We start from the raw sequence: 27,065 nt of genomic DNA on the forward strand, positions 1-27,065 counted from the left end.
GCCGTAAAATACAAAGCAATGTATGTTTTTTTTTTATACAACCTGAAATTGAAGCTTTCTTATCTCTGAAAAATGCTTGTTTACCTCCAATTTTCATTTCGGATACCAAGAGCACTTGCTGAGTTCTACTTTCTCCGCTTAGTTTTAAACCTCGCAAAAATATCCCTGTATTAGTTGGCCCCACCCATAGGAAACCCGAGTATCTCCAGATACGCAGAACATATGCGTAGTAACAAAAGTAGGCCGGCACCGTCCTTAAAAACCTTTTCCCCGCCCAGCTTCATCTTTCGTCTAAGTCCATTGATTGAGAACTCGTAACTTACAAAATTCTGCGAGAAACATCCAAACTGCGAGCAGCTTCTTTTGTTTGCCTCCCACGCAATAGTTTCTGTGTGTTCTGGGGGAGTTGTATTATGATAAATTTTTCTGTTGAGTGAGAAACAAACCGACGCTTGCAAAATAATATGAGGAAAAAACAACGAACGGCTCGCTTTCTATGAAAAGTCAACAGCACGTCATATAACAATAGCATACCATAGACGACGGGAACGCAAAGAAAATAATCATTTATGCTCTGTTTATAACAAACTTAAAAACATGTTGAACAACTCTCTAATTAAATCGTAAAAGTACGTTTATATAAGTACTTTAAGTAGAAGTTAAATTGACGTTTTATTCTACTTCGGAACTATTCACCTTACTATCTATGATTGAGTTGAATTTGTTGTGACTGTTTTGAAGTTCACCAAAATTCACAGGACTTGGAACAATCTTCTGAGCAGTCTGTTATTTTCTTTCAGGGGGAGAGATCAAAACTACTGATTTCCCAACAGACTCCACCGGCAAACCACAAAATAGATGGTGGTCTCTCTGTCTGTACAACCCTTCCTCTACCTCAAAAGATGGTGTCTTTATTGCATAGTCACCCTTGTATCCAGCAGTAAAAACTAACAATGAGATTCAAACCTCACTTTTCATGTTTATCTAGCAATGCTCACTCTTGCTGGCTGAATATTTCTGTGTCAACTTAAATTTTAAAGCCAAGAAATTTTGTCGGCAGTGTTCATGAGATAGGTTGTGTCTTCGATAACCCCCCATCCCCTCCCCCCGCCACCCCCCCAGACAAGGTGGGTCCACTTCGAAAAAACTTGTTATGACCAGTTCACTTAGGGATAGTAAAATGGACAAAACACGTGATTACGCGCGAAAATTATCACACGCGAGGAGCCACGTCCTCTCGCGGAAAGCGATTTCAGAGCGTGTTTGCGTGTTTTCCTCGCTTTACTGTCCCTAAGGAAAATAAGAAATTACTCGTATTCTAAATATCGACCGTCGTCATTTTCTATAAAACCTTGAAATTTCACCATTTCACGTCGCAATTCCTCAGACCTGACAACGCCAAAGAAATGTAACACAATAAAAAACGCTTGAACCATTGTTTTGTTGATTCAAGTAACCATTTGGTTTCCTAAAGTGCTCGTTGCGATCCCCGTCGTGACTGCTTAGATCCCTTATGTGATCGGGGTAACACGAGGGTACAAATTCCCATGCCTTACCCCTCATACATTAGTATAACATCTTACCCTGTGTATTATTGGCAGCGACTCCTCCCCCCCTCCAGAACAAACTAAGGGCCAAACAAGAGCAATACCAAACCCTACTTTATTGGGTGGAAACTGAGAATACTAAGCTAATTTTTCCTTGATTTCCGTTGAGTTTGAAACCATGGAAAACTTGGTTTGTGTTTACATGTGTACGAATTTCAACTTCATTTATAAATGTTGACTTATTCCACAACAGATGGACGAAAAACTGGGGGACACCCATTTAAACGTGGCAAGGAGGCTAGTGTGAATTTACTAAAAATTCTCCTTTCAGGATGTATGATTCATGTATCAGACACCCGTCTGTGAGGGTGGCTATGGCGCTCTGAATTGTGAAAAATCCAAAGCTGAATACATCGAGATTACGTCAGAATCGCGTTTGAGCTTAATGGCTGGGAAGACATTAAAACATATTTCTTACTTTTAATACCTTGGATCTAAGATTTTGGATTCTAAAAAGAGCCAAGTATGTAAAGTTCTCGCCTGCTAAGTCTGTAACAAGTTGGCACCATTTGTCGCTCAAGCTTACTTTAGTGCAGTAGAAATAATTATTATGTATAACTCTAAAAAGTTGAACAATAAGTGCTTAACAGTAAAAGAAGCTAAACTAAAAATGGATGCCATTCTAACCTTATTTCTGGAGTTCAAAACTCATCTTAGACACAGCACTTTTGCCACCTAGCAACATCTCGTAAGTCCAAGGACCCGTTTCTTGAAAGTCCCGGTAACTTACCGGGCGCGATAAGTGTCTTTTGTGATAAATGTTTCTTAACAGAAGTCAATTTTTTATTAGCTTTGAATACTAAACTTTAAAATCTTATAATTCTATGAAAACATTGGCCAAGTACCATGTCTGCAATCACTGTGTATTCGCGAAAAAAATATTTAAAAATATACTTACAGGGCCCGGTAAGTTACCGGGACTTTCGAGAAAGGCGACTAAGTATCAGACTTTTCACTCTGAAAAACAGTTCCGGTCGTAGAGGGTGAGGAAGGGGTGGGGCGGCTGGAGAACAAAGAGGAGGAGGTAGGGGTGAGGGAGAGGGACTATAAGGGGCCCAAAATATTATAATCATTCACAATTATTTCTCCAAACCCCTCACCCAGTCCCCTTCTCCGTAGTTGCAGTCTAATAACTGGTTCTTAATTAACACACCCTGAAGTATACACTGTTCTTATTATCTAAGATCTCTCTGTTGCAGTGGCTGACTGAGACATTTGCAAAGAAGTTCTATCTTCCGTTTGGGTGGGGGCCGATTGATGATGATGGCGGTAAGTATTAATTCTAACCCCATTCCAACCCATGAGAGCTATCCTGAATTTATACAATATTTCTTCAAAAGCTGCGAAACCCTTTGAGGTAGGAACGGTAGGTGTACAAGTTAGGAACCTTTCATTTCTTTTCAGATACTGTAGGCGTTGTTAAGTAGAGGATAGTCGGCGCATTTTCAGTCGCTTTAGGGACTGTGGTTCAAGGATAGTTTAGTCCTGAAATTGTCGTGTTGTTTATTTAAACAAGAAACTCAAATTGATATTGTCTCTCTCTGGCGAAGAGTATGATTACTGGCAAATAATTTCTGGTGGCAATAACTGCTTGGTGATGGACGAGTGTCCCAGGAAAGCATTAATGCTCCGAGTTCCTTCATGGTACAAAAAACAAATTAAGTCAGCTCCAAGCGCTTCAGAAGAAAAACGCGAATTTGCGAAGAATCGTTTTCTTCAGTTTTCAGAAAAGACTGGGATACAAACAAAAGCAACATGACTTGAGTTCGTCCAGAAAGCTTCAATGATGAATTTTTGCACAGTTGAATCTTAATAATTTGAACCCGTGAAAATAATCACACAACTTACAACAACATGACTTTTTTTTTTTAGGTTTCCTCTTCTTTTGTAATTATTTTATATTGATGCTGAAAAACCCTATCCAGGGATGCTCAATAAAGTGTATGTATGTATGTATGTATGTATGTATGTATGTATGTATGTATGTATGTATGTATGTATGTATGTATGTATGTATGTATGTATGTATGTATGTATGTATGTATGTATGTATGTATGTATGTATGTATGGATGGATGTATGAAAAGTTCGAATTATCAGCCGTTGAATTCTGTAAAAGCGCAAAGCAGGAGAAATTCGAGTTATTGAGGATTCGTTTTACCAATTTTGTACTATAGGAAGTTTGCGTGAGCGAAAGTTGAATTCTGCGAGAGAGCGAAGTGAAACTCCATTTGTAGCAAAAATGTTTTTTGAAGGGATTAAGAAAAGACCTTTTCCTGCTTTTCACCATTTCCAAGACCGAGGCGCAGGAAAAGTTGGTGCAGTCAGAAAATTGCGCGCAGACTAGCGCCCGTACCCTGGAATGGCGGACAAGTATTAACATTGCTGGTGCTAAGACCAGGCACCAAGATCAAACGACCTACGAGTATCAACATTAGAGATAAGGTTGCCGTATACCTTCAGAGGTGTCTTGCGTCCAGTTTAAACAGGAGATATCCACCCCCCTACATCAAATTAAAGCTTATAGCCGAATTTTTCACGACCTCTAAATGCTAGCGTACGAATCACTTTTTGAAAGCTACAAGTCAAAGCGAATTTTGTTTCTCGCTAATTTAATTTGCTCCTCAGTTTCCGGACCCAAAGCGCTAAAAAACGTGTCTGCGTTTTGCCATATTCAATCGCAACGAAAAGTTACAGAACTTTTTCGAAATAAGATAAAAAAATGTGGAGTGATCGTACAAAAGTTGTTCTCGGAGAAAAATATTTCGAAAGAAAAAATTCGCAGACACGTTTTTGTTGTTTATATGTTAAACAAGCTACTGTCCAAGTTTGAGAACAAACGAACAAATTCCCTTTGAGTTTTAGTGTCGCCTCCAAATGAAAAAATTGATTCGAGAAAACAGCGCTAAAAAATCGGCAATTAATTTTCTTTCAAAATTCTTGGTATAGTTTGATAGCCAGCTTTATAAGCTTTAAATTGATGCAAGGGTTCAGGTATCTATGTTTTAAACCGGACGCGCTACATCCCTTGGACTCCAGACACCTCTTAAGGTATACGGTAACCTAAAGACCCGTGCCCGGCACAAGTGGTCCACGTACGTCCTTTGCCGTCGCAATGCTCCGCTTGTCGCCATTGCACCAATAAAAAGGTCCGTTAATACAAGGGCCCATGTCCAAGCACCATTTCAGGGCACCAAGATCAAACGGCCTGTGAGTATCGATTAAGACCCGTGCCCGGCACAGTGGTCCACATCCTTTGCCGTCGCAGTGCTCCGCTTGTCGCCATTGCACCAATAAAAAGAACCGTTAATACAAGGGCCCATGTCTGAGCACCATTTCAGGGCTTCAAGATCAAACGGTCTACGAATAGCAACATTAGAGTTAAGACCCGTGCCCGGCACAGTGATCCACGTTCTTTGCCGTCGCAGTACTCCGCTTGTCGCCATTGCACCAATAAAAAGAACCGCTAATACAAGGCCGGCAAAGTGCTCAACGTTCTTTACCGTCGAAGTGTTCCACTGGTCGCCATTGCACCAATAAAAAAAGGTCCGTTAATACAAGGGCCCATGTCCGAGCACCATTTTAGGGCACCAAGATCAAACGGGGCACAGGTACTTCCAATTGATATTTTCAAAACAATTAATTTTAGAGTCCTTTCCCTTGATGCAAACCAGGACTTGCTTCACCTTTGGCTCCAATCAATGGTTTTTAACCTTGTCGTCAAATCGAATGAATGTTTTACACAAAAGAGAATAAACAAATCAGAATTCGAAATGTTCCATTAAACTAAAAGAGGCGCGGAATATTCCTGTGGCTTGGTTTCATTTCTAATCGGTGGAAAAAAGGGTGCAACTTTATTTTAACCAATCAGAGCGTAACAAAAGAAAACCTAAACAAACGAAAAACATCGACAAAAACAAAAGTGTATCACATTTTGTCCTCGCCTGGTGTCCATTCATCTCTTTAAAGGTTAATTCTAAGCTGGTACATGGAGAAAATGCGCCCTGGTTGATGAATTTCGTATCGTCATCATCTCCCTGCTGTGAAATGTGTTGGCATTGTAAGTAATATATCAAACACAAGGAAGAGTGTGTCATACGATTTTCAAACAACGAGAAGTGCGCCTCGCTTTTTCAGCCAACTATTCGAGGTGTTTAGAAATCGCATCAAACACTCGTGTGCTTGATGTAACTTCTCAAACCATTAATAGTTCATGAAGACATTCAAAGCAACCGTTCACTAAATTGTAAGATACTCAAGATCACATTTCCAAATCTCCTTCATTGTGGTGATGTGATTTGTTTTCTCTAAATGAATTATTAATGAGTTTAAAAAGGAGAAATTCTATGTTGATCTTTGTAAATCAAACAGCTGATATATACAAATTCCTTCAATTGACGAGTTTCTTTGTTCCCTTCGCTTATGTTCTGATGGACCAGTTGGTATTTTAGGAACATTTCACGTTGATCTGTAAATCAAATACAGATATCATACTCAAGCATTTAAACTTCAAATGTTTTAATAAAATTCTAATATTACATTTTACTCCGAATTCGTTACTCGGAGTCAATCTTATATTCGTCTCTTGTAATTTACTTGATTAAAGTCACTAGGCACAAAACATTGAACCCTGCAATTGCGTTACAAGAGATGGAATAAGGATTATAGAAAAAAGACAAAATCTTCTCAATTTGTGTCTTCTGATTCTAAAATGTTAAATCTGCTTTACCTTTCAAGTTCATGTCTATGTACAATTGAGGTACCAAGTGCACCCTGTTAGAAATATATACGGTTGTACAATTGCTATCTACCTAACTACAAAACTTATACCATGTCTTTGGTTTGTACAGCACGACATAGCATGAAATAATGTTCACGTTAGTTTAACTTACTTAATGAAAGCGATAACATTTGGCAAGAAAACTTTTTTCCCGGTACTTGAATTACAGATTTAACAGTACAAAGATTATAGAAAGAAGACAAAACCTTCTCGATTTGTGTCTTCTGATTTTAAAATGTTAAATCTGCCTTAACGTCTATGTACAATTGAGGTACCAAATGCATCCTGTTAGAAAATTTACGGCTGTAACAATTGCTATCTACCTAACTACAAAACTTACATGCCGTACCCTGAATTACAGGAGATTTAACAGCACAAGGATTTAAGAAAAAAGACAAAACCTTCTCGATTTGTGTGTTCTGATTCTAGAAATGTTAAATCTGCCTTAATGTCTATGTACAATTGAGGTACCAAATGCACCCTGTTAGAAATACGTACGGCTGTACAATTGCTATCTACCTAACTACAAAACTTATACTACATGTCTTTGGTTTGTACAGCACGACATAGGATGAAATAATGTTCACGTTGGTTACACTTTGCTTGATGAAAGCAATAACATTTGGCAAGAAACAATTTTTCCCCGTACTTGAATTACAGGAGATTTGTCAGTACAAGGATCATAGAAAGAAGACAAAACCTTCTCGATTTGTGTCTTCTGATTCTAAAATGTTCAAATACAATTCAGCTGCTCTGACGTTCACGGTCTTCAAGAGCTATTTACATTACTTACACTTAAAAGGTAATTCCTTCAACAAACCGATCCATTTGGGAATCATGAGACGAGAGAAACCCCACAGTCACCCCAAAAGCAAATTCACATTATTACCATGACAAAGGACTTTCATTCTCAATTGATACTTCGGTAGTCTGCAGGTAACAGTGCGCCGATACCAGCTTCACATGCGATACGATATTCGTGAGATATTTTCCGATACTTGGCACTTTTTTATATCGATACTATGACGTCTTTGCTCCAGACTTGTACTATGACATCATTACCGTCGGTAGAATCCAGGCTTAAACGAGTAGAGAACGCTCAAGTTGCTGTGCTGCCAAGCGAACAGTAAAATTCTTCCGCAAAAAAAAAAGGTTATGCTTGAGAGCAGTAAGAATTAAAATTCCTCCAACGTTATGTTGAATACACAACACGTTTCTTTGAAGTTGTCAGTTTAACGGCATCGAAACAAAGCCTGTGTCGTTCACAAGTATCGATACTTGAACACTCCCAGGTATCGACTATGTGGCATCAATATCGACTCACCCTTACGCTGCAGACTTCAGACTGAGTATCGGCTGCAGACCGAGATAAAATTCTTCACCCAGCCTTGTGCGCAATTAGAAACGGCCAGGGTAACAGTACAAGGTATGTGCACAATAAAACAACAACATAACCATGCATTTGCATTACATGCCACATGTTGGGATCGACAGGAAAAGAAGCATCTCTGTGGGGAACTTTGATAGATTCTAAATATACAATGACACTTTTCGAGAAAACCGTAAACTCTCCCACTCCCACAACAATGCTGCACAAGGTGGTTATACGTTTTGAGTTTTCGGATAAAATCCTAAAGTGTAACCATTCAAATGTAAGCTACTGAACAGTATTTTCCTGTAGTGCTGTTTATTATGCTATACAAGGTGATTCTAACTTGTGAGTCTGTGGATGAAATCCTAAAGTGTGACCATTCAAATGAAAGCTACAGAGCAGTACTTTCCTGTGGTGCTATAGCTGCACGAGGTGGTTCTATCTTTTGAGTCTGCGGATGAAATTCCTCACATGCGACCAATCAACCAAAGCTACTAAACACCACTTTCTCGTGGTGTTTTCCTTGTCTTCTGTTTAATAAATTGAATTTTAGGATTTTCTCAAATTTTGAGTTTTAGATGCCCTTAGGAGTGAAACTCAGACTCGGGCTGAGTTTAATTTTCTAAATATCCACACGATTGTGTCCAACACGTTGATCTCCTTTGCACTTGCCTCACATCTAATAGCAAATGTTTAATCAGTTTTTATCTCGGACTGCATTTTATACCCAGCCTCCAACTTTTCAAAACTAATCTGCTTTCGTCACGGTGCGCAGAATTTTCCCCAAATGCTCGAACCTCTTACATCACTTACTACACAAAAAATGGAGAATTTGGCTTGGTGTCTATTTGAAAGGATCATTGATAACTCTTAATCTGACAAGATTTCATTCCACTCCTGGGTCATTAATCAAGCAAGCGCGGCCACCAGTGGTAAATACAAAATGACGTATTTTGAGCTAAGAAATGGGGCTGCCTTGAAACGAAGGCTTATGCAGGGATTCCCTTCAATCAATCCACATTATCGTATCGTATCGTAGCTTTGTTTAACGATAATTCGCTGCATAAGCTCAATTACAAGCTAGTTCCAGTTCCACAAGTCCAAAATTAAACTACTCAACAAAACGAGCGCCGTCACCTTTGACAAAGACAATTAACACAGAGGCAAATTTGAAGACAGGAGACAGTTAACCCTTTAAGCCCCAACGGAGATCAGTAGCTTTGTCCTCCTTGAAATACCGTAAACTGCCGCTTATAAGCCCTGGGCTAATACAACTTCGCAAGGGGTTTAATACGGCCAAATAAACGGAGGGGCTTATAACCGTAATAAAAAACCGTTTTCAAACGAGGTAAAGCAGTATTGATCGAAATACGTTTTTCACTTATAGGTTTTAATGAAGCCTGAAAACGTCAATATTTGGAACAAAATTAAAACTAACAACACGAACTAAACTAGACGGCGGCTTGTATCCGGGGGGGGGGGGGGGGGCTTATAATAGGATGTATTTTTGAGTTTAAAGGGAGATGAGCCAATAACCGGCACAGCTTATAAGCGGAGGGGGGGGGGGGGGTCTTATAAGCGGCAGTTAACGGTATCGGTAAAACATCAAACACGCTGATCACGAGAATATAGCAAATGATCACTGAAAGATAAACTGATTTTGAGCAATTTCTCCCAACTAATACCACAACAAATATGAAGACGCCAATGAGGAGAATTTGCGGTTTCGTATCAAGAAATGGTCTATTGTTCCGGCTCAACTTTGGTCATTGTGCCGTTAGACAATAGTCTTTTTGTCCTTGGTAGCGCTAAGGGACTTTGGTCGAAGCTAAGCGGAAAAGCTCACGACTGTTCGGGAAATTGTCGGCGTGACAATTTAGCTGTACTGGGGTAGTGGGCAGAGTAAATTTGCACTCGACAGGTCAGTTGTCACTGGTGTACCCCAAGGAGGATTGACCACCGGTGCGCGCATACGCGCATCAGACTGATTAGAAAGTCGAGAGTTGAACAACAACAACAAAAAAAAGTCCGCATGAGTCTCATTCAGATTCGACCACCTCTCTCTTAATAAAATGCCCGGTATAACTCGAAGCACTAAAAGATTTATATTTTATTGCGCGTAATCGAAAGCTGAGTAGCGATCAGGTGAACAATGCCCGGTGTATGACTTTGAGGCGCTCAGCTGTGCTTAGGGTCTGTGTATAAATCATCGAATTGGAATTTGAACATTTCTCCTTCTTTAAACAAGCCTTATGCTAGCTTCGAATATTCTGATCAAGCATTTTCCTTGTTTTCAGCGAAGCGCTTGCAGTATGATGAGCTTGCGGTCGTTATGAAAAAAAATTACAGGTCTTGCGCGTGTTAATCTCTCTCCGAAAAACTGTCATAGTTCCAACAGTCTACGTAAAAATATACTGTTCAAAACTTATTTTTTTTCTAGTTTTCGCCGAGCGTGCTGATTATGAGTTTTCAGTTTGTTTTCAGTCGAGCGCGCGGCGCTTCATAAAGGAAGCGTGATTTTTCTTCTTTCAATCAAGCGCGCGGCACGCAACTAAGGTGTGACTTTTTTTGTCATTAATTGTAGAGTAAGTCGAATAACAGGTCTTGCTCGTTGGTAAATAGGTATCCAATAACTTTTAGAGTCTTAAACCGAATCCTAACAGTCATTTTGAAAGAAATGGTGTTTAATTTTTTTTTTTTCAAGTTTTCACAGTGCGCACACATTTACGCAAGTTGCATTGTGGATATCACGCGTTAGTAAACATAAATAAACTTTCATAATAGAATACCGCATGCTTGGCCAATAAGCAATTGTATTTTAAAGCATATTATTATGTGCAAGGAGCGCTTGTATTATTTCAGTTTGTTTAACAGTCACTGGAAAAAAAGACTGTTCAGAACATTTTTTTTAGATTTCGCAAAGCCTACGCAACTTTGTAGATATCAATCAAGCGCGCGGCACGCAACGAAGGTGTGACTTTTTTTTTTCCAATATGCCGAATACTAAAGGTCCTGCTCGCGAGTAAATCGGTCTGTAACGGCTTTCAAAGTTTTAAACCGAATTCTTACAGTCATTGGAACAGAAATACTGTTCAGAACATTATTTTTAGTTTTCGTAGAGCCCACATTAAACGCGTTACTAAATCTGATTTATGTAGCGCGACATTTGAATGAGCCAGAGCGGCGGAGTGATGATTGAAATACCCGCTGAGCTTAAAGCTAAAATATTAGCGCCCCCAATAACATAGCGCCTCCAATTTTCGTCGGATATTGTCCGCTCCCGAATGCTTTTTCGCCGGACTAAATGTTCGTACTGGGGAAAGAGGCGCCAGGTTCGCAGCGCTTCCAGGCATTAATCGCTGGCCAAATGCATGCTTTCACTTCCAGTGTACTTGCCACGCGTAGTGCGCCTCTAGATAAAGCGGTTGAATAGTTCTTTTGCCAGCAAACACTGGCAATGTCATACTTGTAACCTACGCGGCAGCTTTTACTTTTGAGTACAACCCTCGCCCTACCAGCCATCCCACAGTAACTATTTGCATCGAAATAATTATACCAGTACCACCTCCCCCGGGAAGAATTTGTCTTCCGATCGTTCAAATTTCCCGCTCGTATGGTAATCGGAAAATTTTGAAAAATCGCGCGAGTCTTTAGAAGCTGTTGCCGCCATTGTTCCCGTCATTGTTCCTAAAGGCCATATAAGGTCAATTTTAGGTCGTATAACAAAGCCTATTGTTATCAAAGTTGATCCGCTTTTCTTGATACGTTGACATTAGGGCCTAAAAGGCTAATGACAATGCTAAGCAAGGTTGATACTCTTCACCATTCAACTTCACTTGAACAAGTAAGTGTTTCGTTAAACATTGTCAAAAACTCAATAGGAATTTAGAATTGGTTCGTGTTTAGCACGCGTGCGGGAAGTTTGGAAAGTAGGAGATAACTTAAAAGGCCCGTTTACACATGCAATTTTTGTCACACGAAAGGTGCAGTTTCAAATCGTACGCGTTAACTAGCGGCCATTTCAACGCTCATTTGTCACTGAGATATCGCAGAGGATTGGCACATGTTTGAAACGTGACACAATTTTGCAGGATTTCTTGGAAAAAGTACAGCGTTGAAAACACACAAAGAACACTGGTTTAAAGTACGATTTGAAGTTGCAACCTTGCGCAAGAAAAATTGTAGTGAAATGTGACACAAATCGCTTGTGTAAAAGGCCCTTAAAAGTTCGCCCAGAGCAACACAGTTTTTCGAGTGCGCTTAAAACTCTTCAAGTGTCCATAACTCGATAGACGCACAGCTAAAAGGATGAAACAGACGCGGTTTGGCACGGAGGCAAGTGGTGGAACGGGCAAAACGTCGTCTAGTTACTCACACCAACCCTTTCATAACAAAACTAACAGAAAAAGGTATAAAAAACATACAAGAGTGAGCGAAGAAAATCTAAAACCGTCCGAGCTTCCCTAAGTTTATTAGTTACGAGCGTTCTACGCTTCCTTTTCTAAATATCTTATTTCCTTTCATGCAAGGAACCGTAGTTTTGCGCAGTTTTGAAAGTCAGTTCAACTGGTTTTTGTTTAGAGTTAAGTTCAAAAGTAAAATACGATGCATTGGATCGCTATCGTCCAAGGAACTTTTGCGTCTACAATTAACATACTAATGCCAAAAACAGACGGCTTTTGGAAATGGTATAAAAGAAAAAGGTTTCCATTGTCCAATAATACGAAAATTTTCCCTGGAAAACTACCGTTACCTAGCTTCTGTTATTCTCATATCAGCGTTGCAAACTTGTTTACCTTAGAGAATCCGATAGATTCAATCTGTAGTTTGTTAAGTTCTTGCTGAGCTCCTTACTAGCATAGCCCAACGGTGGGCTTTGAATTATTCACCCCGCTATTTGTCGTTTCGTTTTTTTATAAAGAGCGACTTGATTTCACTCCAATCCAAAGATTTAACTTCTGTGTCGACTAAATTTACGTGCTTCGGAATCAGTTCAATCTTTCCGGTACTTCAAGAAAGTTTTCTTCTTCATTAGCGACCGAGAAAAAATTTTCTTGGGTGAATGTAACTTGCAAGTGTTATCATGATTGTATGAATGCAGCGCATGCGTCAATCGAGTTATGGATACACGCCTTCGTTATTGAATTTAACTGGGTGAATTTACTTTCACTTTGCTCGCGGAGTGGTAGGTTCTAGCACATACGTTCCTCTCCATACAGGCTTACCGTTAAACTTAGAGAAGTTAACAACTTACAGTCTGCAAAACAGTTGCTAAGATCACATCCAAGGCCTCTAATTGTAGAACTGTGGTCGTTGATTGTCAAACTCAAAGTAGTTAATGTGTCACTTCTTGCCAGATTATTGCACAGTTCTCGTAACTGATATTCACTCACTTCACTGCAGCTATTGATTGTAAGACTGAGAGTTGTTAATGACTCATTTCTGGCGAAACCATCACCCAGATGCTTCATCCAGTCTCCAGCCGCGTTACTGTAGTTGTTGATTGTAAGAGTGAGAGTTGTTAATGACTTATTTCCAGTCAAACCATTACGCAACCAAAAAAGGCTGACTTCCTCCGTTTCTCTGAAAGTGTTGATTGTAAGAATGAGTGTGTGTAACGACTTGCTTGACGCAAAACCATCAACCAGATACGGTAACCAGGTTCCATCTTGCTTACTGTAGTCGTTGATTGTTAGAGTGAGTGTATGTAATGACTTGTTTGACGCCAAACCATGACCCAGACCCTGTATCCAGTCTCCACCCGTGCCACTGTAGTTGTTGATTGTAAGAGTAAGTGTATGTAATGACTTGTTTGACGCCAAACCAGGACTCAGACCCCCCATCCAGACTCCATTCGTGCCACTGTAGTTGTTGATTGTAAGAGTGAGTGTATGTAATGACTTGTTTGACGCCAAACCAACACCCAGATCCTGTATCCAGACTCCACCTGTGCCACTGTGGTTGTTGATTGTAAGAGTGAGTGTATGTAATGACTTGTTTGACGCCAAACCAGGACCCAGATCCTGTATCCAGACTCCACCCGTGCCACTGTCGTTGTTGATTGTAAGAGTGAGTGTATGTAATGACTGGTTTGACGCCAAACCATGACCCAGACCCAGTATCCAGTCTCCACCCCTGCCAATGTAGTCGTTGATTGTAAGAGTGAGTGTATGTAATGACTTGTTTGACGCCAAACCAACACCCAGACCCAGTATCCAGTCTCCACCCGTGCCACTGTAGTTGTTGATTGTAAGAGTGAGTGTATGTAATGACTCGTTTGACGCCAAACCAGGACCCAGACCCAGTATCCAGTCTCCACACGTGCCACTGTAGTTGTTGATTGTAAGTGTTAGTGTATGTAATGACTCGTTTGACGCCAAACCATCACCCAGACCCAGTATCCAGACTTCACCCGTGTCACTGTAGTCGTTGATTGTAAGAGTAAGTGTATGTAATGACTTGTTTGACGCCAAACCGTCATGCAGAAATAGCCAAAGGAAGCAACTGTCGCTAATGTGGCTGTTGATGGTAAGGGAGAGTGCCGTTAAAGACGCGTTTTCCCCCAAACTGTTGCTGAGGTCTATTCCCTTGTCAGTGAGGGAATATAATGCAAAAGTGAGAGCGAGTGTAGCTAACGAGGTGTTTTCCAACACCACTTCAAGGAGACGTTGCATCCACCCTACGTTGTCGCCAGGGCAGTTCTCGATTGTAAGAGCAAGTGTTGTTAATGACGTGCTGTTTGTTAAACCGTCATTCAGACCCTGTGCCCAGTCATCACTCACGCCACTGATTATGAGACTAAGTTCACTTGTTCCAGTATCCTTCACTTTAGTGAATACTGAAGGTAATAACGAGGGCTCATCAATACAGAAATTAAGGCCACATGGAGAACAGTCTGATATCAAGTCATGGACAATCACCTTTAAGTTCGCATTGTGGTTGGCACCTGAAAACCGCTTAATAGCAGCCTTCCCTTTAGTGGTTAATTCACCCCAAATGTTGAAAGTAACGGGGTGTACGCACTTTTCTATCTTTAGGTAGCTCGCAAGACTGCTTGCAATATCATCAGTTACGTTTCCGTGAATGTTAAGAGTGAGTCGATACGGTGTGGACTTCACCAAGAGTCTCCCGACAGCTTCTATAACTTCACAGCTCAACTCACCCCAAACGTTTAATGTCTGTTCTAAATTAAAACTGCTCTTAGCCGAAACAGGAGTAAGATAAGCGACCTTAGCAGCTGCTATGTTTCCACTGGTATACGGGTGTAAAATGCACGACTGCTTTGCTTTGTTTGCTGAAATTATACCTTTAATAACAGTCGCCCAGCTGTCAAGGAGTTCACCAAAGATTTTTACTTTCAAATTATCCACGGAGCAATTTTTAAGAAACCTCTTTTTAAGAAGACGATGCCTGATTCACTCAGCATTCCGAAAACAATCAAAGTAAAAGATTTTAAAACGGCTTGTTCTGAAAGTGCTTCACAAAGGGCAGTAGCTAATGAATCCTGCATGTCTCCAAAAATAGTTATGACAACCGAGGTCAACGATGTGTTGACTAAAACTCTTTTCAAAGCCAGTATTGCAGTGTCACTCAATGAACCATAAATCTTTAGGACAACTGACTTCAATGGTGTATCCGCAGACAATCCTTTTTCAAGAGCTCTGGCCCAAGCCTCGCCCCACTCATTACACAGTTCAAACGTCACGGAAGTCAAGATGTTGCTTGCAGCCAAATTATCACCAATAATATCAGCTTCGTCACATGGGAGGCTGCGGGAAGTTTTAAGAGTAACTGACATCAAAGTCGAGTTTTGAGACAGACCATCATAAAAGGCATCTCCTAGAGCTTCTAATGTGGAAACGAACAAACTCTGTTGTTTAGGACAAGATTCCAGGGAATAAAAAGCAGAATTGCCTTTAAAAACTCTATAATCTTCATCACAATACACAAATAAATGAACAGGATGCTGTAATTGTGAAAAGTTCCGGCAGTATTTTCCAACCTCAAAAAAACTAGAATAAGAATAGCCGTAGTGTCCGTCCACTTCCACAGTCAAAGGGAAAGGAATGAAGGAAAAAAGAGCCATTGCCACTTTTTCAGCATTTCCACTTTCACTGAAACTTTCAGTAAAAAACGTTCCCTCCTCCTTTTTGCATTTGAGCCAGTCCCAGTTGTCACACTCCAGCTTCTCACCAATCTGTCTGAAAAGGATACTCGCTTCCTCACTCAGTATACCAGCAAGAAACAGAAACACTTGCCGGTATTTTACCACAATATGCCTATGGAAGTCTAAGTGAAACTCAATGAAGATATTGACTTCTTTCTTTAATAACAGAAATGCCAGGTATCGTGCGGCCAAGTGTTCTTGGAATGTTTTGTGGAAGAAGTGGTATTCGTGCTGTGGGTTGATCTTTTTCAGACTTGCTTCCTTGAAAACGAAACCTGATATCCGAGCTGCCAGATCTTTATACATTTCTTCAAATTTTGCAAGTTCTCCTTCACGAAAAGAAAGACGATCTTCTGACAGGCATTTCCAAGCCAACTCTCCCAGTGCAAGTAAACTCTTTTCAAATTTCTTCTCAAGAGCCTCATCATCCTGGGGAGCTTTCATCTTATTTTTTGCACAAAATCTTCGTAAAATGCATCGAACAATAATCTGATAGAGCTCAGTACGGCGAGATGGAAGTTCTCCCTCGTAGTCCTCAAAAACGACACAGAGAAGGAGCAAATTCAGTGGATTGCTTGGTAAAGCATGGAGGAAAGAGTTTTCCTGGATTGCTTTGATAAGCTTCTCTCCTTTTGACAAATGTTCGGGCCCCAAGAGTCTGAAGTGCTTTCTGATATACTCGAAGGCATCTTTGTCAGTAAATCCTTCTATTTGCAAAAGGACATCAAAGTTAACGTTCTGTCTCAATTCTATTCCTCTCTCTTGACGCGATGTCGCCAGAAGAAAGCAAAATGGAAACATTCGTCTGTGAAGCAATCTATCCACGTAATGTTCAGCACCCACAGGTAGCTCATCAAGACCATCCAAAATTATTAGAACTTTTTCTTGGTTATGGATATCCTGGATGTAATCCCTCAACTCTTTCTTGACGTCGTCATCTTCAGGCAGAAGTTGTTCATCGATGGCTTTTATTATGTCTCCATCAATGTCCCGGCATTTCAGGAGTAACACAATATTAAATTCAGGAAATGAACATCCTTTCGGAATTTTTCCATTTGCCCAATCACAGGCTATTTTAAGGCAGAAAGTTGTCTTGCCAATCCCTGGGCTTCCCTCTACCAGCACTGTGAAATCTTCTCCTTTATTTAAAGTGTTAAAGATGTCATACATCTCCACTTCACTCTCACTATCTTCAAGCTGAACACCTCCTGGGAATATCGGAAGATACACAGCTGTAAAGCTTTTGAAGATGTCATACATGGCCACTTCGTTATTTTCTAGCCGAAAGTCTGTTTTTCGTCTTGATAGCATTTTCAATCTTGTATAGACATCTTCCAGAGGTAACTTCAAGGTATTCTCCCAAAGAAGGGGTCTCAAAAGAGACCGCCTGTTATACTCTGCTTTTAGAAGTCTAACAACAGGGTTATCTCTCTCTACAACAAAACAGCATTCACAGTCAAAGTTGTTTTCTGCGTCAAACAGTTTACTGAGAGCATGACTTTTAACATACTGCTTGTATAGGAATTCAGTTTCACTTTGATTTGCGCAAGCTTGGTCTCAAAATACATGAATTTGTTCGGACTGCAAAATTAAAACTGAATAACCTCCCAACTTCGAATTTAAATGTTAAATTCCCAGACGTCGCATCTACTCAAACATGGAAAAATGGTAATTGTTAAACGGGCATTTCAATGACACGTGAACACTGAAGACTCAGCCATTGCTATGCTTTCAGTTCTCTGCCACCGTTAATCACAGAACACGTCTTAGAAAAGAAAGAAAGAAAGAAAGAAAGAAAGAAAGAAAGAAAGAAAGAAAGTGGGATTTAATGATCAGAGTCTGCATGTTATTGAAAAGCGCTGTAAAATTTAAAACTTAAATACCTTAAGTACCAACTAACGTAACAAGAGCAATCCCATTACTTTTCTTAACACTGCCTTTCAATAAGTCTGGGGGTTGCAGTGTAGATACATGTATCAAGATTTCACTTTGTGTTTATGCAGCAACATAGCTGCTTTTCAAGCAATAGAGGACACAGCTTCAACCTCATCCCAGAATCTCTGTGACACTTGCGATATTTTTAACTCGTGAATGCGCGCATGCGCAATGAGGGATTCGTGGACACCAAGCGGGAATGAGAGCTGACCAGAAAGGTATAAAACGTTGTTCGCTTTGTATTTAGTAGGCCCAGGACTCGAAAAATAAATTGTATTTGACACTTATCCACTTATTCCGCATTCTACGCCGCTTAGATTTTTAGCTGTTCCGCTCAGCGAGATTGAACTTCTTGAATAGTTTTGCATTTTTTAAGAACGTTTTAATTTAGAAAACAGTTGAAGCCTAGTTGGAGCCTTGAAGTGGTTGGCTTTTAAGGTTACCATATACCTTCAGAGGTATCTCACGTTTAAGCGATGTAGCGCGCCCAGTTTAAACTGTAGATACCTAAAACCCTATATCAAATTGAAGCTTAAAGAGCTGGCTATCAAACTATACCAAGAATTTTGAAATAAAATGAATTGTCGAATTTTTCACGACCTCTAAATGCGAGTGTCCGAATCACCTTTTTAAAGCTACGAGTCAAAGCGAATTTTGTTTTTTGCTAATTTAATTTGCTCCTCAGTTTCCGGACTCAAAGCACTAAAAAAAAAAAACGTGTCTGCGTTTTGCCATATTCAATCACAAAGAAAAGTTATAGAGCATTTTCGAAATAGGATGAGAAAAATGTGGAGTGATCGTACAAAATCACTCTCGTAAATATTTCGAAAGAAAAATTCGCACACACGTTTTTGTTGTTTATTTGTTAAACTAGCTACTGTCCAAATTTGAAGGCAAACGATCTAATTCCTTTTGAGTTTTAGCTCTTTGAAGTGGCTCCTCCAAGTGAAAAAATTGATTCGAGAAAACAGAACTAAAAATTCGGCAAATTATTCATTTTATTTCAAAATTATTGGTTTAGTTTGATAACCAGCTCTATATAAGCTTTACTTTGATATAAGGGCTGTTATTGACTACATATTCTGCCAACATGACACATTTCTCAGCTGCTATAAATACATGTAAATTAAGGACTTCTACATTTATAGGTAGTTACCTCTAGAAACAAGAGTAAACGGTCTGAGTCTCTTGGAAGTCTGAGTAGCACTAGGACATGACCTTTTATTTTTTGATGATGTCTCTTCCCTAAAAGAATCTAGAATATAAAATAACAAACAAGATACTAGAATGACTGGGTCCAAGGTTTTAGGCAGCTGGCTGTTTCAGGCAACATATGAGCACTCACTTTTTAGGGGGGAAAAAAAGAGGAAGAAGTAAAATTGCACTCAATCCTTTACAAATATTACCAGATACATGCTTCTAGGATAATAGCACGAGAAAACAGATGCCTTTTGTTTTCCGGCTGAGGTGTCTGCTCTCGCTGACTATTAGTATTGGTTGCCTAGTTGTCAATTCCTGGCTAGAGGCTTGACTAGGGTCACTCTAGGTTAGTCTGTCACCACTAACAGTCCTTCTCAGGACAACACTCACCCAGATTATTATAATTTATGTACTTATGACATGTCTCCTTTGTCCAAATATTTACTCTATTTCTATATTAATCTTTATAAACAGTACTTAAAGTGTTTGAGCTTATTTCAAGTTGTCAAGTTTTCATTTATTTATTTATTTATTTATTTATTTATTTTTTATTTCAACAATCTTTTGTTTCGACGTTTAGTCTAAAAGCCATGATAAAAAGAATAACCAGATAGTGTAATAATACCATAACTAGGTAGCAAGGAAGCCCATGAGAAATTAATAAAAGAACGTAGGAATTTTCTGCGGACCTATTTAAAATTTACACATTTCTCGCAAAATGAGAAAAAGATTAGATCACCAATGACGCCATCATGTGGAATCACTCACACTTTGCAATGGACAACATTGCTTTTTCAATCAGCTGTATACAGAATATACACAGAAAAACACTCGTCAGATGTCTAATTTAAGGCTAAGAATCCACCTACCACCAGATCCACTTCTTTGATGAGCTTGAGTGTCGGCAGGGAAACCCAACGGATTGCAATCTACTGCTAAAGGATGGCTTCCAAGCTGAGCAGGTGAATAACCTAAAGACGTAGTTACATATTAATTAAAGTACATATTGTACACAGACAAAATGGAGAAAGATCACATACACATATACTGCTTTGAGAATGACTCACACAAAACTCGTCTATACTGTAATATGCAGGGGAGCGTTTGAAGTAGGAAAGGTCAGAATGTATTTGTATGCATCAATTTAACAATTGCGTTTAAACAAAGTACGAGTGGCCCAGTGTGACAACCACTACACCACCAGGACAACCAATCGAAGAGATAATTTGGGAGGTTTGGTTTGGTTTCAAGGTGACAGAGCAGTGGAAGCCTATCACTCCATTATTTTGTAACCCTTTGAAGGATCAAATTCACGATGCTAGACACGAGGCTAACATACTAGGTTACATTGAGGATCCAGTGAAGGATACCGGATAAAAAGAAGATAAAATTATACAATGTAAACAGGCTTTGTGACAGTTCTGATGTTAACTAACTTTTGTATTTCAATTCCATGCCTACCTTCAGTTCCACTTCTCAGATGAGTTTGAGAGGCTGCAGGGAAAGGAAGCTGACTGTAACCTGCTACTGAAGACTGACTTCCACCAGAAAAACCTTCAGAGGGGAAAAATGCAACATGTATTTAATTACAGAATATAGCATATTTAAGAGTGAATGCAAACAGGCAGCAGAATACAGCATTTACAAATTGAATAAAACAAGAAAAAGCCATCGCATTGTATTTCAGAGACCAGTGCTTCTTGTTTTTATGCTTAAATTAGTTCGTTAATTAATTATTATAAAAAAAATTGATTAAACACCAACGAAGACAACTGCCTTTTTTTGTAAATAATGTCTGTGATATCTTTGTTGTGATTGCTTAGTGATTCCCACCTTCAGAGGGGAAAATCATAATAAAAGCAAACTTGTATGTCATTATACTCAAAGAAAGACCATGAAGGAATGGAAAGATGGGTTCTGAAGTCCTCACATCACAGCTTGCGACGCAGAAGCCTTTTCCAGCTCTTGATTCACCCACAGGTGAAATAAGGACTGAAACAAGTGTCTCCTGTGGCAGGCTATTCAGATCATTAGCAGAGCAGAAAATATGGCTCAGACAAAAGCATTAAATTACAGCCTGTGAATGCCGAGGGCTTTTCCAGCTCCACAATAGCGTTAAAGTATATAACAAAGAAAATTATATTCATACAATGAACAGATTGAGGTTAATTAATAACAGGGATGGCTCAATAAGAGTATCATGTTCGCGTCTCCACGCTGTTAGATCGCTAGTTGTGTCTGCTAGGTTCGTGTTCGAGTTCGCTTTATCTTCGCTTTATCTTTTCGTTCTTTTGCTTCTCAAACTATGGCTTTATCGTCCCGGACCACACGCAACAGTCAGCGCCATCTCAGCACGGATTACGAGTGGGAGACATTGCCTTCCATCGATGAGAGTGTATTGTTCAAGGCCTCTCAAGATCTGCTAGACTCGTCACCGTCACAACACGTCGAAAAACTTCGCAAGGCTTCGAAATCGCCGATCGATCCCGGCGCAGTCCCAAAACGAAGGCCTGTGGACGATCTTTCTCTTCCTCAAGCGACTCTACAAGTTCCGCTCTCAGGACAGGACACAAATCAAACACCGCCCCCTGACCGGCCGCTTGCCGCCAGTATATCTCCGTCGCTCGTAGCTCTTCAGCTGCAAAAAGAATCTCAAGAGCTCGACATCAAGAAGCTCGAGTTGCAGCTACAGCTTGCCAAGCTGCAAGGCGGCCAAATTGCTTCACCTACTTCTGCAGAGTCCAGTCCGGGGAAATCACTTGGCGACTTAAAGGCCCCTCAAAAGACCCTGCATCCGCAGCCTTGGCCACACATTTACGCCCCAGGTGAGCCTAAGTTGTATAATGATTTGTCCATGCCTGAATTTTGCGCGGGGTACTTGGTCATCATCCATCAAAGCACCTCAAAACCCCATTACGCCGCTCTTCTCGACCATTTCCACCAACTTATGGTTTTGGCGTCTGCGTACCAGTGGTCAGCGGTCCGCTCCTTTCATTACAAAGTGTTGCGTTCCCTCGAGCTTGGTTTGGTTAAGTGGGGGGACTCCTTTGATCATCTCAAGGTCCAGTTTTTGACCCCATCGTCCTTGCTATCTGAGATCGCTCCACGTAAAGTGGCTAAACCTCCAGGTAATGGCGAATCGATTACTGCCTCACCTAAACCAGCGATTCCGCGTCACCAAATTTGCGACGAATGGTCCTGGTACAACAATTGTTTGTCCACTGACTGCCCTAGGCAACATGTTTGCGTCGTATGCAAACGCTCCGATCACCAAGCCCTCGCATGCCCCAAGCGGAAGTTTCCCGTCCCAGCTTGCCGCACAGACTCACCATCCCAGGCATGACTACCTGATCCTGTACGTCCAACCCTAGCTTCTCCTCGCTCGCCCACCAGCTCTCCTTCAGCCCATCGTCCTCGTCTTTTCCCTTTGAAGTCCTCGCTTCCCTTGCGTCTCATTTCTCTCTACTCCCGCCTCCAGCATTCTACTGGTCCCAACGCCTTCACGCTTCGTCTTCCAGTACCCTCGCACCTCAACATCCCCGTATGGCGCCGCCATCTCGTCCATTATCCTGACAAGTCTCTGTGTGATTTTCTTGAGTTTGGCTGGCCGGTCGGATACTCCAGCTGTTCTCCGCCCGTCCAGTCCACTCAGAATCATGGTTCTGCTAGATCCAATCCAACAGTCATCGACCAATTTCTTAGCTCCGAATGCGAACTTGGTGCCACTTGTGGGCCCTTCGTTACCAATCCTCTCTCCATCGACATCTCGATCTCTCCTCTCCAAATCGCTTACAGCCGCACCGGCAAGCCACGGGTAGTTGTTGACCTCAGTTACCCTCCCGGTCAATCAGTAAACTGTGGTATTCCACGCGACACTTATCTCGGTGAACCGCTCTCTCTTCGCCTACCCGGTCTGGATGCCTTGCTCGATATCATCCACCAAAAGGGCCAGCACTGTCATCTCTTCAAGAAAGACCTCAGTCGAGCTTACCGCCAGTTGCGAATCGACCCACGGGACTATCATCTTTTGGGCTACCAGCACCGTGATTCCCTCTATTTCGACATCGCTCCTCCTTTCGGTCTTCGCTCCTCGGCCATGATGTGCCAGACCACCACTTCTGCCGTCACCTTTATGTATCAGAATCTTGGCTACTCTTGCACGAATTATATCGACGATTTTGGGGGAGCAGAAACTCCCACTAAATCAGCAGCCGCTTTTCAGGCCTTGGGAGACCTTTTACGCTGCCTCGGACTGGGTACATCTCCTGATAAGGATTCCCCTCCGGCTACTTCGATGGTCTTTCTTGGCGTTCTCGTCGACACGGCCGATATAACCGTCTCCGTCACTCCTGACCGCCTTTTAGAGCTACAGTCCCGCTGCACATCTCTGCTCTCCGCGACGCACGTTTCATGACACGACTTGCAGTCTTTGCTTGGCGTCATGTCTTTTGTCACCTCGTGTGTTCGTCCAGCCCGCGTTTTCATGTCGTCTCTGCTCTACACCCTCCGAACATACCGGTTGTCTAAGTACTGCCCCCTTTCAAGTGTTAATCACTCCGATCTCCGCTGGTGGTGCCACTTCTTACCGTCCTACAATGGTGTTTCGCTTATCAAGACTTCACCTTGGCTTGACAACCGTTTATTCCTCTCCACTGACGCATGCAGCACCGGTGCGGGCGGCTATTTCAAAGGGCAGTATTTTCACACCCCCTTTCCAGTCCCCATTCTCAGTCAGTTTGGACACGACATCAATATTTTGGAACTGTTGACAATAATGGTGGCGCTTAAGCTTTGGGGCGAACTTCTTCACGGTCAACGCCTTATTTTGCAGTGCGATAATGCAAATAGCGTACTCGCCATCAATTCCGGCCGTTCTCGCGTTCCCGGGATGCACCTGTGTTTACGGGAAATCTGGTTCCTCACCGCTCGCCATGACATCGACATCTTTGCCCGACACATCGCTGGGGTGGACAACACCATCGCTGATCATCTCAGTCGCTGGCACTTATCTCCAGTCCATCACCTTCGCTTTGACGACTTGACCACTGACACCCCCACCACACACATTCTCTGTCCACCTGAATTGTTTCAGTTCGAGATTGACTGCTAATCTGGCCTTTTCTCTCCCTCTCCAGGCTCTTCTGCTCAAGCCACCAACACACCACCTACATCCTTGTATTCTCAGCTTCAGCACCGCGTTTCACAGATACAACATCAGGCTTATGCCCCAGGAACACTGCGCAACTTACGCTCTCAGTGGAATTCTTTCCACCGTTTTTGCCAAGATTTCTCGTTGGTTCCTCTTCCAGCATCACCTTCGACCATATCCTCCTACGCGGTTTTCCTCACTCAGCGGACCTCTTCATATCAGTATATTCTGGGTCACCTCAACGCAGTCCGATTGTTACACCTCTACCATGGTCTGTCAACTGACTCGTTCACTTGTTTCGAAGTTTCCCTCACCAAGAAAGGTGTCAAGCGCGTTTTGGGTACCGCTTCTCGTCAAAAACATCCCCTAACGCCCTCGATTTTACTCGACATCTCCATGTTTTGGACATGCACTGCCCATCTCACGCCATGATATGGGCTTTGTTCCTGGTGGCTTTCTTTTTGTTTCTGCGCAAGTCTAACCTAGTCTCGTCCACAGCTTCCACCTTTGACTGCCATCGCGACCTCACTAGGAGCGACATCAAATTCACGACCTCTGGGTGTTTCCTCCGCATTAAATGGTCCAAGACACGCCAACATAAGGAAGGCATCCATATTGTCCCTCTGCCCAGCATTCCACATTCACCTCTTTGTCCAGTCACCGCCATCCATCACTACTTCAGCTTGGTGCCTGCTAGTCTTGACGATCCGTTCTTCTGCTTTCCTACCAGCCTTACTCCTGTCACTGCGTCCTTCTTCACTACGACTCTCAAGAAACTACTTTGCAAACTCGGCCTTGCACCTACGAACTATTCCCCTCATAGTTTTCGCCGGGGCGGTGCCACTTTTGCGTTCCAGGCAGGAGCCCCGGAACATTTGCTCCAACTCCACGGCGACTGGCGCTCTGATGCTTACAAGCAATACCTAACACTACCGCTGTGTGCGCGCTCTTCGGTAGCTGACATTATGGCCGCAGGCCTCTTCAGTCACAATTGTTGATTCCACACATTCCTATGGTTATACAGTTTCTTTCCTTATACAAATATTTTTTTTTATTTTTATTTTTTTTTTCATTCATCTACACGTTTGGGCCAACTCCTTTTCTACTTCCTTTGGGGCGCAACATCGTAATTTTCATCAATAAACAGAATTCTTTGGCCCAAACGTGTCTGCGTGTTTATCACTAGTTAGTAATTTCGAGTTTTGATTGATCAAAGAGGTTAATTAATAACAGGGATGGCTCAATAAGAGTATCATGTTCGCGTCTCCACGCTGTTAGATCGCTAGTTGTGTCTGCTAGGTTCGTGTTCGAGTTCGCTTTCCCTCCCGCCCTCCCGGGGGCGCAACATTGTAATTTTCATCAATAAACAGAATTCTTTGGCCCAAACGTGTCTGCGTGTTCATCACTAGTTAGTAATTTCGAGTTTTGATTGATCAAATTTAGGGTCAATTTAAATAAGGATTTGATTTTAAAACTGACTCTTAAAATGTCTCATAAATGCCATTTGACGGTTGTTGGGATTATTCAAAATGTTCCCACCAACCTTGAATTCCACTTGTCAGATGAGTTTGAGAGGCTGCAGGGAAAGGAAGCTGACTGTAATCTGCTACTGAAGACTGGCTTCCACCAGAAAAACCTTCAGAGGGGAAAATTATAATAACAAATTATACAACATAGCACTTTAATTTTCAGAGTGGATGTACAATGAGACAGCAGCATGCAGCAGCTACATGAATGCAAGGAGAAAAAGCCACATACATGTAAGTACACCACTAACATAAAAAAGTAACTATTGTTTAATGATTGACACACCAAGACAGCTGACAACTGAAGGGCTGAGAGCATATAATCGCCCAAATGACTTTTCAGATCACTTTTTCTTGTTTTAGCTCAGATTCACAGGGGTTTTTTACGTGGCCTTTAATTCCTTCAGGAAACTTTGCTCAATGTTTTATCTGCTGCTTTGCCGCACAATTTACAAAGCAGCAGATAAAATATTGGAGCAACATTTCCCTGAGAGAATACAAGTCCACATGCGAAAATTGCAGCCAATCTCAACCTACACAACAAAAAGTGATCTGAAAAGTCATTTGATAGGATTAAATGTAATTTAACTTAGTTAACAACTTGGAGCAAGTTTGCTCCTTGGTGGCGTGGTGTAGCGAGGCGTTCGCGTTTATTGGCGTATAGTTTGAGCACAGGTAGCACATTAGCGTTTAGGCATTTGTTGTTACATTACTGTTTGGGGCCTGGTTCAGGTCTGCAGGCAGTTGCGTGGCCAGAGGTATTCTCTTGCAGTTTAGGCGTGCTCCTTTGCACGTGCTCGGAAATTTACTCTACTCAGCGTTTTTCGTGGCGTGGCTAGTTTATCGCGTTTTGTTGGGCTTTTCTTTCGCTTTTCTTCGAGGATTTTTCTCTAAAAGCGTTGCCTTAGCGGTCAGCCTTCGATTTATTCTCTACAAGGGCGGTTTGACTGTCAGTGCTCGTTTTTTGGTGAGTGTTCGGATGCGTTTTGTCGCTCGCATCGTGTTGGCGTGTTGTTGTTCATTCATTGCTCGGCTCGCATGGCTCATCCGCGCTCAACTTACAACAGTTTGTCGGCGGGTGTAATCCCGTCTACATGCACTTCTTCACCTTCTTCTTCTGCTGCTAGCGTGGTAGTTTCGGCGGCTTCGGCGGGAACGTCTTCGTCGTTCTCCAATGACATCGCGTCCGCTATCGCCCAAGCTTTCAGTAACTCCCTTCCGACCATCATTGCGGCGATCCGGGATAACGCAGCTCCTGTATCGAGCGTTCCTTCAGTTGTCACGTCTCCAACGTTTGTTCAACTCCTGCTACGGTCGTTGCAGGCTCGA

General features: G+C 41.7%; 1 pseudogene across 1 annotated transcript in view; it reads right to left on the reverse strand.

Annotated features, from left to right (window-relative positions):
- The window catches only part of LOC146477760 (uncharacterized), a 150,056-nt pseudogene that overhangs the window by 62,927 nt on the left and 60,064 nt on the right, over nucleotides 1–27,065 (reverse strand). Inside the window, exons 6-8 of the transcript XR_014865308.1 lie at nucleotides 19,931–20,032; nucleotides 19,018–19,116; nucleotides 12,556–17,359 (exon numbers count right to left, since the gene is read on the reverse strand). The product of XR_014865308.1 is annotated as an uncharacterized LOC146477760 (transcript). The remainder of the gene's footprint in view (nucleotides 1–12,555; nucleotides 17,360–19,017; nucleotides 19,117–19,930; nucleotides 20,033–27,065) is intronic.

This window comes from Pavona decussata, unplaced genomic scaffold (genome assembly GCF_977016875.1).
Source record: "Pavona decussata unplaced genomic scaffold, jaPavDecu1.1 SCAFFOLD_69, whole genome shotgun sequence".
Lineage (NCBI taxonomy): Eukaryota > Metazoa > Cnidaria > Anthozoa > Scleractinia > Agariciidae > Pavona > Pavona decussata.